We start from the raw sequence: 13,203 nt of genomic DNA, 5'->3' as shown, positions 1-13,203 counted from the left end.
TTTCTTTTAATCCTGATTTAATAATGTAGGATGGGGTATATTTTATTAGATTATCTCCATGGAGATGTAACACATCCAATTGTGGGTACTAGCTTTTGATTAGGTGGAGATGTGACTCCACCAATACCAGGTGAGTCTTGATTAAATTCCTAGAGTCTTCAATAGGGGAAATAGTTTGGAGAAATGGCAGCACCTAGAGAAACGACAGCAACTTCAGAGCTGACAGAAACTCCATAGCAGAGCTGACACAGATGTGAACATGTGGAGAACAGAGATGCAGATGTTTGCAGGTGCTGGGAGCCCAGCAGATGTCACCATGAGATGTTAAACAAGCCTGAACCTAAAGAGGCAGAAGCCAGCCATGTGACTACTCAGTTGACAAAAGTTCCTAACCATGAACCTTCCTTGAATTAAGGTTGGTGCCTTAATTTGGGCATTTTCATTGTCTTAGAGCTGTGAACTTATAACTAATTAAATTTCCCTTTTGTAACAGCTGTTCCAGTTCTGTTATATCACGTTCTGGCAGCTTCCAAACTAACACATCCCCTGAAAGATGTCCCCTAAAAATCAGCTGATAAAGGGCAAATTCCTCTTGCGTGGTACTCAGAAGGAGGATAGAGATTGCAGAGGGACTCCACAAATACTGAATCAAAAAACAAAAGAACAGTAAATATCCAAGATCGGGTAGAAGATTTTCCTCACTGATGTGCCAGTCTGGCCCTCCCCTCACTCAGTCCCATGCAGCTGAGCCACACAGAGCAGCACAGACTGGATTCTTCCACCATGGATGATGACTGCAGGGCAACTCACAGCAGTGAGTCAGAACCCACACGTACCCAGGCATAGGAACCCAAGCCCACAGAGAACCAGAACATAGCACAGAGAGCTGAGGAGAGCCACATGCAAAAGGACCTCCAGGGAAAAGAAAGTGACAGAGAGAGAGAGACCACGGCAGGACAGTTGGCAAGAAATACCTACACGCAATCCAGTGTTTGTTTACTGGACCACTTAAATGCAAAATGAACTTTTCTGATTAACCCAGCATCTGGGTTTCTGTACAGCATACCCTAATGGAGAAGAAGCTGGAGGCAGAGAAGCCTCACAGAAAAAAAAACAACAGGGGAGGGTGTGGGTAGGGAGAACTAAACAATGGTAAGACAGGATGGGTCCCAGAACTGAAACGTGTAAAGAAAAGGTGCCAATGGGTGAGGGACAGAATTTAAACAAATAATAGGAACTGGGGAGAAGATTCTGCACAAAAACAAACAGAACAGAACAAAATTTCCAGAGAAGGAACAGAGGAAAGGTAGGTCACTTTATCCTAGAGGCAAAACAGCTGCATAAAAGTGCAATTTTAAAATGTGTACTGCATATCCAGGGCAAGAATCAGATGATGAATTGCTGAGAAAATCTGAACAGTTAAACAGAAGCTAAAGTTACAGATAAGTTAGGCCAAGTGTCAAAGAAAAGTCTTAACACAAAGTCAACCAACAATGAAACCCTAGGCAAGAGGGGGAAACAGACTTCCAAGTTAACTCATCAAGATAATCAGAGCTCAGACATCAACAAAAAATTACAAGCTATAATAAGAAACAAGAGGTTATGGCTCAGGGGAGTGCAAATCAAAACCACAATGAGATCTCATTTCATATGCACTAGAATGACTACTATTTAAAAAAGAAGAAAATTCCAAGTGTTGCAGAAGACATGAAGAAATTGGAACATTCATTCATTGTTGATAAGAATGTAAAATGGTGCAGCCATGTGGGAAAACAATTTGGCAATTCCTCAGAAAGCTAAGTATAGAATTACCATATAATCCAGCAATCCCACTTCTAGGTATATACCAACAATAATTGAAGGCAGAACTCAGACAGATATTTGCACACCAAAGTTCATAGTGGCATTATTCACAATTGTCAAAAGATGGAAGCAACCAAGTGTCCATCAGCTGATGAAGGGATAAATAAAACATATGTATACATACAATGGAATATTATTCAGTCATATAACAGAATGAGTTCTGATACATGCCGCAGCAGGGATGAACCTTCACGACCTCCTGTTGAGTAAAATAAGCCAGATATAAAAGGACAAACTGTATAGGATCTCACTGATATTCACAGAGTCAGAAATGACAATACAGGTTACTATGGGGCCAGGGAAGGGATAAGGAATGGGGATTCAATACTTAAATTTTATAGTTTATTTAGGTCATTAGAAAATTTTTGGTGCTGGATGGTGGTGAGGGCAGCGCAACATTGTAAATGTAATTAACACACTGAACTATATATATTCAAATGTGGTTAAAAGGGAGAGTTGGGGTTGTATATATGTTACTAGAATAATTTTTTAAATTCTATGACTACAGATGAAAAAAAGTGAATAAAGAACAAATAAAAACCACCCAGTAATCACAGGAAAATCCTGCTGCTAGTCAGTGCTTCAAAATATAACAGAAATGTGAGATGGTGAATGAATATATATATTATGCTTCACTTAAACAAAAAAAATCTAATATTTAATCCTAGTTTCATCTATTAGACTTTCACAGATGCAAATTTATTTATTTACTCATTTGATTGATTAATTTTATTAACATTTTTAGGTATTATTCTATTTTGTCTTCTTTTACAGCTAACTGTCTCTATATTTTGGAAGATGATTTGTCTTGAGCATCAAAATGCCATCAATTACTAGTGAAATTTACATTCCAGGGTAACACTGATGAGTGTGATGCAATTAAAAAAAGTTCCCACGAATAGACAAGAGTACACCTACTAATTCATTCATTCCTTCTTCAAGCAACATCTACAGGAAAGCTGATGCAGGCAGAGCTTCAAACTGATCACAAATGCAGGAACCTGTTGGAACTCTTTAACAGAAAAAAGATTATGTAGCCAAGCTCCAAAGAAAGAAGTAAAAAATGCTCAGAGGGAAGAAAGAAAGGGAACTCAAGCCAGAATGTGAACTGAAAATGATCCAGCAGAGAGATTTGAAGCTGAGAATTGGGGAAAGTAGTCAGGTTTCAATGCCAGTAATAAATTTGAAAAACAACCATATACAATAATTATACATGAAAAAATATGTTCACTAAGACTTTAAAATTAAGTGGGTAAGTTGAACAGAAGGTTAGATACATTTGAAGAAAGAATTTGAATCTGGAAAAAAGTTCTAAAGAAGCCCCACAGAATGCATAGAGAAAGAAAGAATATGAAACATTATTAATATTCTCATCAAATATTGTCTTTCCTGCATCCACTTTCTATATCAAATGTTCCATATGTTTAGTGTATGTGTATGTTATGTGTCCATACATATGTACACACACATACACATGCACATATATTGTACGAATTTCTAGAATTGAAGGAAAGTATGAATCTTCTGCTTGAAAGAAGCATCCTAAAACAGGAGCAAGGTTATTACGAATCTATACCTGGACTCATTGCAGTGAAAAGGCAAAAACTTTAACCTGAGGAAATTTTTAAAACACTTATAGAGAAAACTGGATTGCCTACAAAAGCAAGATAACAAACAAAAGAATATCAGACTATCAAAAAAACGGCTGTCATCAATAGATGTAAAAAAAGAAAAAAACAATGGGGATATGGATGGACTGTATGTGTGTGGAGATTTCACAATAAAAATATTAAAAAAAAAAACAATGGGGGGAACAATGAGATAAGGTCTTTAAATTGCTGAGAACTAATCGCCACCCATCTAGAATTCTATGCATAAATAAGCAAACAACCAAAGCAATTGCAAAGCCATTGAAAGGCAAAGATTGAGGTTATTCATAGTCACCCAATCTCAGCACATTAAATAATAGAATATTTTTGTAGTAGAAAAAGAACTCCTCACCAAAATGAATAATTCATGTTTTTTTTTAGTAAAAATGCAACTGAAAAAAAAAGTAACTGAACTCAGAGGAAGTGACATTCCGGAAGCAGTAGGATCGATGACATTGGCAGCATGTCACTAACCTGAATGGGCCTTCACTGCAGAGGGGAAGGCAATAGTGACTCCAGTGGCATCACAAACAAGGAGAGTGTACATGCTGTGCTACAGTGCTAGACAGAAGAGGGAATTGGAAAGAAATATTTCTAATATCCTTGAATTATTTCTAATATCCTTCAATCAATATAGATGTATATTGATTTTTTTAAACTTTTTTATTGTATAATATAACATATATACAAAGCAAAGACAGAAAAAAGCAATAGTTTTCAAAGCACTCTTCAACAAGCAGTTACAGCACAGATCCCAGAGTTTGTCACGGGTACCATACAGTCCTCTGTCATTTTTCCTTCTAGCTCCTCCAGAACATTGGAGGCTAGAAGGAATAAATGTTTTTTTGTCATCACAATCGACTTTTTTTTCTTTTTGTGAAAAAAATAACATATATACAAAAAAGCAATAGATTTCAAAGCACAACACAACAATTAGTTGTAGAACAGATTTCAGAGTTTGTATGGGTCACAATTCCACAATTTTAGGTATTTACTTCTAGCTGCTCTAAGATACTGGAGACTAAAAGAAATATCAATATAATGATTCAACAATCATACTTGTTTGTTAAACCCTAACTTCTCTGTATAACTCCACCATAACCTTTGATCACTCTTCCACTTTTTAGGGTATTTGGGCTATGGCCATTCTAACATTTTCATGTTGGAAGGGGCTGTCAATAATATGGGGTAGTGAGATGGAACTAGCTGATATTCTGGAGAGGCTGGGCCCTCTAGGTTTCAGGACTTATCTGGTCCAGGGACCCATCTGGAGGTTGGAGGTTTCTGGAAAGTTACCTTCTAGTGCATGGAACCTTTGTAGAATCTTTTCTACTGCCCTAGATGTTCTTTAGGATTGGCTGGAAAAGTTTTGGTTGAGGTTTGGCAGGTTATGATAGGTAGTAATGTCTAATTGAAGCTTGCATAAGAGCAACCTCCAGAGGAGCCTCTCGACTCTATTTGAACTCTCTCTGCCACTGATACTTTATTAATTACATTTCTTTTCCCCCTTTTGGTCAGGATGGAATTGTTGATCCCACAGTGATCAAGTGAATCCAGGTCTGGATTCATCCCTGGGAGTCATCTCCCACGTGGCCAGGGAGACTTTCACCCCTGGATGTCAATGATTTCACTTGCAGGGTTGGACTTAGAGAGACAGAGAGGCCACATCTGAGCAACAACAGAGGTCCTTCAGAAGTAACTCTTAGGCACACCTAAAGGTAGGCTAAGCTTCTCCTCTATATACATAACCTTCACAAGAACAAGCCTCAAGATCAAGGGCTTGGCCTCTTGATTTGGGTGTCCTTAATGTTTGGCACAGTATCAGGGGATTCCCTGATGATAAAGTTTAATAGTTCCATGTTTTTTCTCCCATCCCTCAAGGGAGTTTGCCACTACTTTTTCATTATCTGCTTAATATATTCTAGGGTATATCCAGGCATTACATTAAGTTATATAGGATTAAAGGCCCTCATTCTTATTCTGAGCTCCCTGTGTTTCAATTGCTTAAATGAGCTACCCAGACAGGTTGAGTTAGATTATGTGTTACAGAAAATTTAGGTTCTAGACAAAAAAAAACTTTCTTCCTTTGATTTCAAAGAGTAAGTAAGGTTGTAAAATATAGACAATGTCTTCCTTACCCCTGTATTTTGAATTACTTAATCCCGATCTGATCAGCTTCATTCTTGTCTCTAAATGTTAGGTTATACATATATAAAGGAGTCTCTCAAAATCCAGAAATAATAATTACCACTCTGGACTCAATGTCTGCTCTAAGTGTTTGCAATCTAGGCTGGTTTTCTTATAAACATTTTCTACTAGAGACCATAGATGATGCTGAAAATGCCTTCAACAATATTCAGCATCATTTTCTGATTAAAACACTTTGAAAGGCAGGAGTTGAAGGAAACTTCCTCAGTATGATAAAAAGCAGGTATGACAAACCTACAGTCCAGCATCATTCTCAACAGCAATAGACTGAAAGCCTTCCCATAAGATCAGGAATGAGACGAAGACACTACTATTCAACCTTGTGCTAGAAGTTGAGATGGGTAAGTTTATTCCTAGGTGCTTGATCCTTTTAGCTACTATTGTGAATGGAGTTTTTTCTTAACTGCCTCCTCAGTTCATTCTTAGTTAAAGAAACACGACTGATTTTGGGGTGTTGATCTTGTATCCCACCACTTTACTCAATTTGCTTATTAGCTCAACTAGCTCTGTTGTAGATTTCTCAGGATTTTCCAAATATAGGATCATGTCCACAATTAATGAGAGTATTACTTCTTTTCCAATTTAGATTACTTTTGTGCTAGTTTTAAACTGTTGTATACCTCAGAAAAGGCATGTTCTTTAATCCTGATTCAATATTGCTAAGTGGGATCTTTCTTATTAAGTTGTTTCCATGGAGATGTGTCTCCACCCATTCAAGGTGGGTCACTTACTGGAGTCCTTTAAGAGGGAATCAGTTTAGAAAAAGCTTCAGAGCTGACACAGACAGAGACCTTTGGAACTGCAGAAAGAAAATGCCCCTGGGGAAGCTGTTTGAAACCAAAAGCCAAAGGACCTGGAGATGCCAGCCACATGCCTTCCCAGAGGAGCCTTTCTTGAGTCAAGGCTTTTTTTTCTGGATGCCTTAGCTTGGACATTTTTATGGCCTTAGAACTGTAAACTTGTAACATAATGAATTCCCTTTATAAAAACCAACTTGTTTCTCATATATTGCACTTCTGGCAGCTTTAACAAACTAAAATACCTTTTATTTCTTTTTCTTGCTAATTCCTTTCTCAAGAACTTCTAATACAATGTTGAATAACAGTGGTGACAGTGAACATCCTTGCCTTGATCCCAACTTCAGAGAGAAGGCTATCAGTCTCTCTGCATTGACTAAGATGCTGACTGTGGGGTTATCATATATGCCCTTTATCATATTAAAGAAGTTTCCTTCAATTTCTAACTTTTGGAGTGTTTTTATCAAGAAAAGATGCTGAATTTTTTTCAAAGACCTTTTTAGCATGAATTGAGATGATCATGTGAACTTCCCTTCCATTTGTTTATGTGGTATATTACATTATTTTCTTGTGTTGAACCACCCCTGCATACCTGGAATAATATATACCCACTTGGCCATATTATTTTAATGTGCTGTTGGATTCAATCTGCAAGTACTTCATTGAGAATTTTTGCATATATGTTCATTAGGGAGATTGGCCTGTAGTTTTCCTTTCTTGTTGTGTCTTCATTACGTTTTGGTATTACAGTGATATTAGTTTTTATAGAAGCTAATGAGTTTGGTAGTTGTCTCTTTTCTTCAATTTTTTGGAAGAGTTTGAGCAGAAATGGTGTTAATTCCTCTTGAAATGTTTGATAAAATCCCCCTGCGAGAGTTGAGAGGCTATCCTTGAGATTATTCTTATGCATTATATAGATATCCCCTTTTTTAGTTTAAGGTATATTGGAGTGGCTAGAGGGAAGTATCTGAAACTATAGAGTTGTGTTCCAGGAGCCTTGTTTCTTGGAGATGATTATATAATCATATAGCTTTTGCGGTGTGACTGTGGATTGTGAAAACTTTGTGCCTGATGCTCCTTTTATTTAGCATATGGACAGATGAGTAAAAGATACGGATAAATAAAGATTAAAATAAATTGAGTAGATTGAAATAGTGGTGGTCAATGAGAGGGAGGGTTAAGGGGTATGGTATGTATGTTTTTTTCTTTTTACTTTATTTTGCTACAGTGATGCAAATGTTCAAAAAATGATTATGGTGATGAATACATAACTATGTAATGATATTGTGAGCCACTGATTGTGTACCATGTACAGAATATTTGTATGTCAAGAACGTGTGTAAGTTTGTTTAAGGTTTTACAATAAAATTTTTAAAAATACCCCTGTCAAGCCATTTGGCTCTGGGTTTTTATTTGTAGAGAAGTTTTTCATGACTGAGTGACTCTTCTTACTTGTGATTCATTTGTTGAAGTCTTCTATTTCTTCTCAAGTCAGTGTAGGATCCATGTGTTTCTAAGAACTAGTGACCCAAACATCATGGTATTGGTGCAAAGACGGACTTACTGATCAGTGTAACTGAATTGAGTGTTCAGAAATAGATCCTCAAATCTGCAGTCATTTGATTTTTGACAAAATCCCCAAATCACTAAACTAGGACAGGATAGCATCTTCAATAAATAGTGCTGTGAACTGGAAATCCATATCCAGTTGAATAAAAGAGGACTCTTACTTTATGCCCTATACAAAAATTAACTCAAAGTGGATCAAAGACCTAGATACAAGCTTAAGCCAGTACCAGAAAACTCCAGGAATAAAATATAAGGAAACATCTGTAAGACTTAGTGACAGGAGATAGCTTCTTAGACCATATACCCAAAGTCCAAGCAATAAAAGAAAAAAAGAGATAAATGGGAACTCTCTAAGAAAGAACACTTCTGCGCTTCAAAGGAGTTTTTCAAAGAGGTGAAAAGGCAGCCAACTCAGTGGGAGTAAATAGTTGGCAACTGTATATCTGATAAGTGTTTGATATTCAGTATATAGAAAGAAATCCTACAAATCAACAAATAATAAAACAAACAACCCATATATAAAATGGGCAGAAGATATGAAAATATATTTTTCCAAAAAGGAAATACAATAGCTAAAAAGCATATGAGAAGATGCTCATCTTCATTAGCTATTACAGAAATGCAAATGTAAACCACGAGACAGGCCTGCAGGCCTGCTGCCCATCACTGCTGTCCCCTGCCCACAGCCTTATGACAACCCCACCGCATTGTTCAACATCGCCAATGATGGTGAGCCCGGGGGCCGCGTCTCCTTTGAGCTGTTTGCAGACCAAGTTCCTAAGACAGTAGAACATTTTCATGCTCTGACCCCTGGGGGGAAAAGATTTAGTTATAAGGGTTCCTGCTTTCACAGAGTTATTCTGGGTTGATGTGCCAGGCTGGCAACTTCACACGCCATAACAGTACTGGTGGCAAATCCACCTATGGGGTGAGGTTTGAAGATGAGAAACTTTACCCTGCAGCATGGAGTCCTGGCACCTTATCCATGGCCAAGGCTGGACCGAACACAAACGGTTCCCAGCTTTTCATCTGTACTAAAAAGACTAACTGGCATGTCGGATGGCAGCTTGTGGTCTTTGGTGAGGTGAGAGGGGACATGGACACTGCGGAGGTGATGGGGCACTTCGGGGCAAGGAACGGCAAAATCAACAAGAAGATCAAACTGCTGACTGTGAACAAATCTAATAAATTTGATTTGTGTTTTGTCTTTTAAAAAAAACCATGAGATATCATCTCACACCTATGAGAATGGCTACTATGAAACAATTTAAGAAACTTCAAGTGTTGGAGAACATGTGGAGAAATAGGAACGCTTATTCACTGTTGGTGGAGAGTATAAAACGCTACAGCTGCTGTGGAGGGCAGTTTGGCATTTCTTTAGAAATCTAAATATTGAGTTGCCCTATGACCCAGAAATTCCACTACTCGGTATATACCCAGAAGATCTGAAAATAGGAACATGAACAGATATTTGCACCCCAATGTTCACAGCAGCATTGTTCACAATTGCCAAAAAATGGAAACAACCCAAGCGCCCATCAACAGATGAATGGATAAACAAAATGTGGTCTATACATATGATGGAATATTAGGTGCCAGTAAAAAGAAATAAGGTCCTGAAGCATATGTCATGGATGAATCTTGAGGACATAAGGCTGAGTGAAATAAGTCAGACACAAAAGGATAGACATTGAATGATTTCACTAATATGATCTAACAATACGTAAACTCAGAGTCTTAAAATGTAGAATATAGGGCACCTAGAATAGACATAATTTAGAGAAGAGGAAGTAGTAAATTAATATGTTCAGAATATATAGCAAGGTTGAACTTAAATGTTTGATAATAGATAAGGGGTGAGGATAGCTCGTAAGTGGAAATGTAAGGAATAGTGTCGTACTGTAGGTGAGCTTGGTTAAAAGGGGTTGTCTACAGCCATGTATAAGAGAGTAACACTACAAATTCAAACAAAAACTTGTATGAACTAGTACAAATATAACTCACTGGGATGGAGAGTTAATAATAATGTGTGGGGAAAAATACCTGTTGCAAACTATGGACCATTGTTAACAGTAATACCCAAATTCCTCCATCAGTAGTAACGGGTGCACCATACTAATACCAGGCGCAGTAGTAACGGGTGCGCCATACTCATACCAGGCGCGGTAGTAACGGGTGCGCCATACTCATACCAGGCGCGGTAGTAACGGGTGCGCCATACTCATACCAGGCGCGGTAGTAACGGGTGCGCCATACTCATACCAGGCGCGGTAGTAACGGGTGCGCCATACTCATACCAGGCGCGGTAGTAACGGGTGCGCCATACTCATACCAGGCGCGGTAGTAACGGGTGCGCCATACTCATACCAGGCGCGGTAGTAACGGGTGCGCCATACTCATACCAGGCGCGGTAGTAACGGGTGCGCCATACTCATACCAGGCGCGGTAGTAACGGGTGCGCCATACTCATACCAGGCGCGGTAGTAACGGGTGCGCCATACTAATACCAGGCGCGGTAGTAACGGGTGCGCCACACTAATACCAGGCGCGGTAGTAACGGGTGCGCCACACTAATACCAGGCGCAGTAGTAACGGGTGCGCCACACTAATACCAGGCGCAGTAGTAACGGGTGCACCATACTAATACCAGGTGCAATAATAGGGAGAGAGAAGGGATATGAGGTGTTTGGGATTTTCTTTCTCAGCATCTAGCTGATAATTTTCTATTTGGAGTGATGAAAATGGTCTAAAAGGGATTTTGATGATTGTGCAACCAAGTGACGATACCATGAGATACCGATTGCATAATTTGGATGGAATATATGATAAATGAATACATGTCAGTAAAATCTGCAAAAAAAAAAGTAAATGGGCAACATCAGGCTTCAGTGAGGATGCAGAGTAACCGGACCCCTCATGCGCTTCTGGGGGGGGGCGTTGGGCGCAGACCTTAGTTCTACTGCTCTGGAAATGGCACTATCTTTTGAAGCTGAACATATACCCTGGGCTCCAGCAGTTCTTTCCTAAATATATACCCCAGAAATAATTGTATGTCTTCAGCAAAAGATGTGAGCAAGAACGTTCACAGCAGCTTTAAACATAATATCCCCAAACTAGAAATAACCCAGAGAGCCGTCAGTAGTTGAATGAACGGGCAGATGTAGGCCATGTGTGCATAACATGGCTTATTACACAGTAGTGAGCAAAAGCGAATTGTTGTTTCACACAATAGCACGCCTGACTCTCACTGACACTATGTTATGCAGAAAGAGCCAGACACCAAGAATCACTTATTGAGTAACTCGGCGACTATGAAGGTCAAAGGCAAGCAAAGCTAATTTCTGGTAACAGCAGTTGGGATAATATTTCCTTTAATGGTTACTCACTGGGAGAGACCAAGAAAACCTTCAGGAATGTTCTGCATCCTGGTCTGAATCTGTGAAAACTCTTCAGGATGCAGCCTTAAAATTTGTATATTTCACTGTACATATATGTCAATAGAACTTTTTGCAAAATCTATCAAAGGAAAAAAACTAAGCTAAACAAAATGTTAACAGTACAGTTGATTTTTATTTTCTTCTAAATTTTCCATTAGGGATATATTTATTGTGCCTTAATAAAACAAATGGTTCTTACAATAACAAAAGTGAGGTCAGCCTCTTATCAGGAGACTGTAAGAAGTTTGAAAGTAATTTGGCAGTAAACCCAATATATAAAGTTGAATGTCAAAGCTCTGACATGAACTTTATAGTATGATCATTTTTAGATCACATGATTACTTGATGTACTTGCCCACAGATAAGAGGTGGTCCATTCTCCTGGGTCAACAGGAAGATAACTGATGCTTTAGGATGTCTGTCTCACAATGAACTTTTATTCTATCTTTGAGTTCTGCTTTTTCACACAATTGTTATGCAGGTCTTTTTGCTGCCAGGATCTTATTAGTTTAGTAATTAAGTTTGGAGACTCCTGAGTCAGACTGCCAGCAATCAGCTTCTCCACCCACCAGTTACTAAGCAGGACCTTAGGGAAATTATTTGACATTTCTGTTGTTCAGTTTCATGGTAAATTAAAACATAATGATCTTTTTGTTAATGAAAGAATAATACCTTCCCCATTAAATGAGTTGATACATGTAAAGTGGGTAAATAGCACTAAGCACATATAAGCACTCAGAAAAGGCTAGCTGTGATTGCTTCTGCCCAGGGCTTCTGAATTCACAGCCATGTCTTGGCCATGTACAGCTGCTCTAACTGAAGCTTTGCAGTTTGTCATGCAGTGTCATTTCACTCTGAATGGAATTTTCAGTCAGAAGGATGCCTTGGGCGTTTGAAATGTTTTCAGCTAATCCTAATAACTGCTCACATTTCAGTCACCCGCCTCCTCTCTGCAACACAGGCTCAAGCTAACTTCCCCATGGTTTTTTTTTGTTGTTGTTGTTTTGACGTTAATAACTACACAGGGTTTGTTTCCCAGAACACCTGCGGTTTTGTAAATAGCCACATCTGCGCTTTCAATTAAAATGAGACACTCTTGAACTGCTGCTTTGTCACAGCTTCTGTTTTATATGACACAAAGTAAAATGTGAATTAAGTGGAAGCGTGAGGATACTTCATTCAAATGTTTAATGTATGGAGCTCTTATTATAAAAGAGTGCCCACTCAGCCTGGGCACAGAGCTCCCTCCACTCGGGAGTCAGTACTCAGCCTGGGCACAGGCTCCCTCCACTCAGGAGTTAGCACTCAGTGTGGGCATCGAGCTCCCTCCACTCAGAAGCACTCAGCCTGGGCACCGAGCTCCCTCCACTCAGGAGTCAGTACTCAGCCTGGGCACCGAGCTCCCTCCCACTCAGGAATCAGCACTCAGTGTGGGCACCGAGCTCCCTCCACTTGGGAGTCGGCACTCAGCCTGGGCACAGAGCTCCCTCCACTCAGGAGTCAGCACTCAGCCTGGGCACAGAGCTCCCTTCACTCAGGAGTCAGCACTCAGTGTGGGCACCGAGCTCCCTCCACTCAGGAGTCAGCACTCAGCCTGGGCACTGAGCTCCCTCCACTCAGGAGTCAGCACTCAGTGTGGGCATCGAGCTCCCTCCACTCAGAAGCACTCAGCCTGAGCAC

The sequence above is a fragment of the Tamandua tetradactyla genome, chromosome 22 (genome assembly GCF_023851605.1).
Source record: "Tamandua tetradactyla isolate mTamTet1 chromosome 22, mTamTet1.pri, whole genome shotgun sequence".
Lineage (NCBI taxonomy): Eukaryota > Metazoa > Chordata > Mammalia > Pilosa > Myrmecophagidae > Tamandua > Tamandua tetradactyla.
This window is presented reverse-complemented; position numbering follows the sequence as displayed.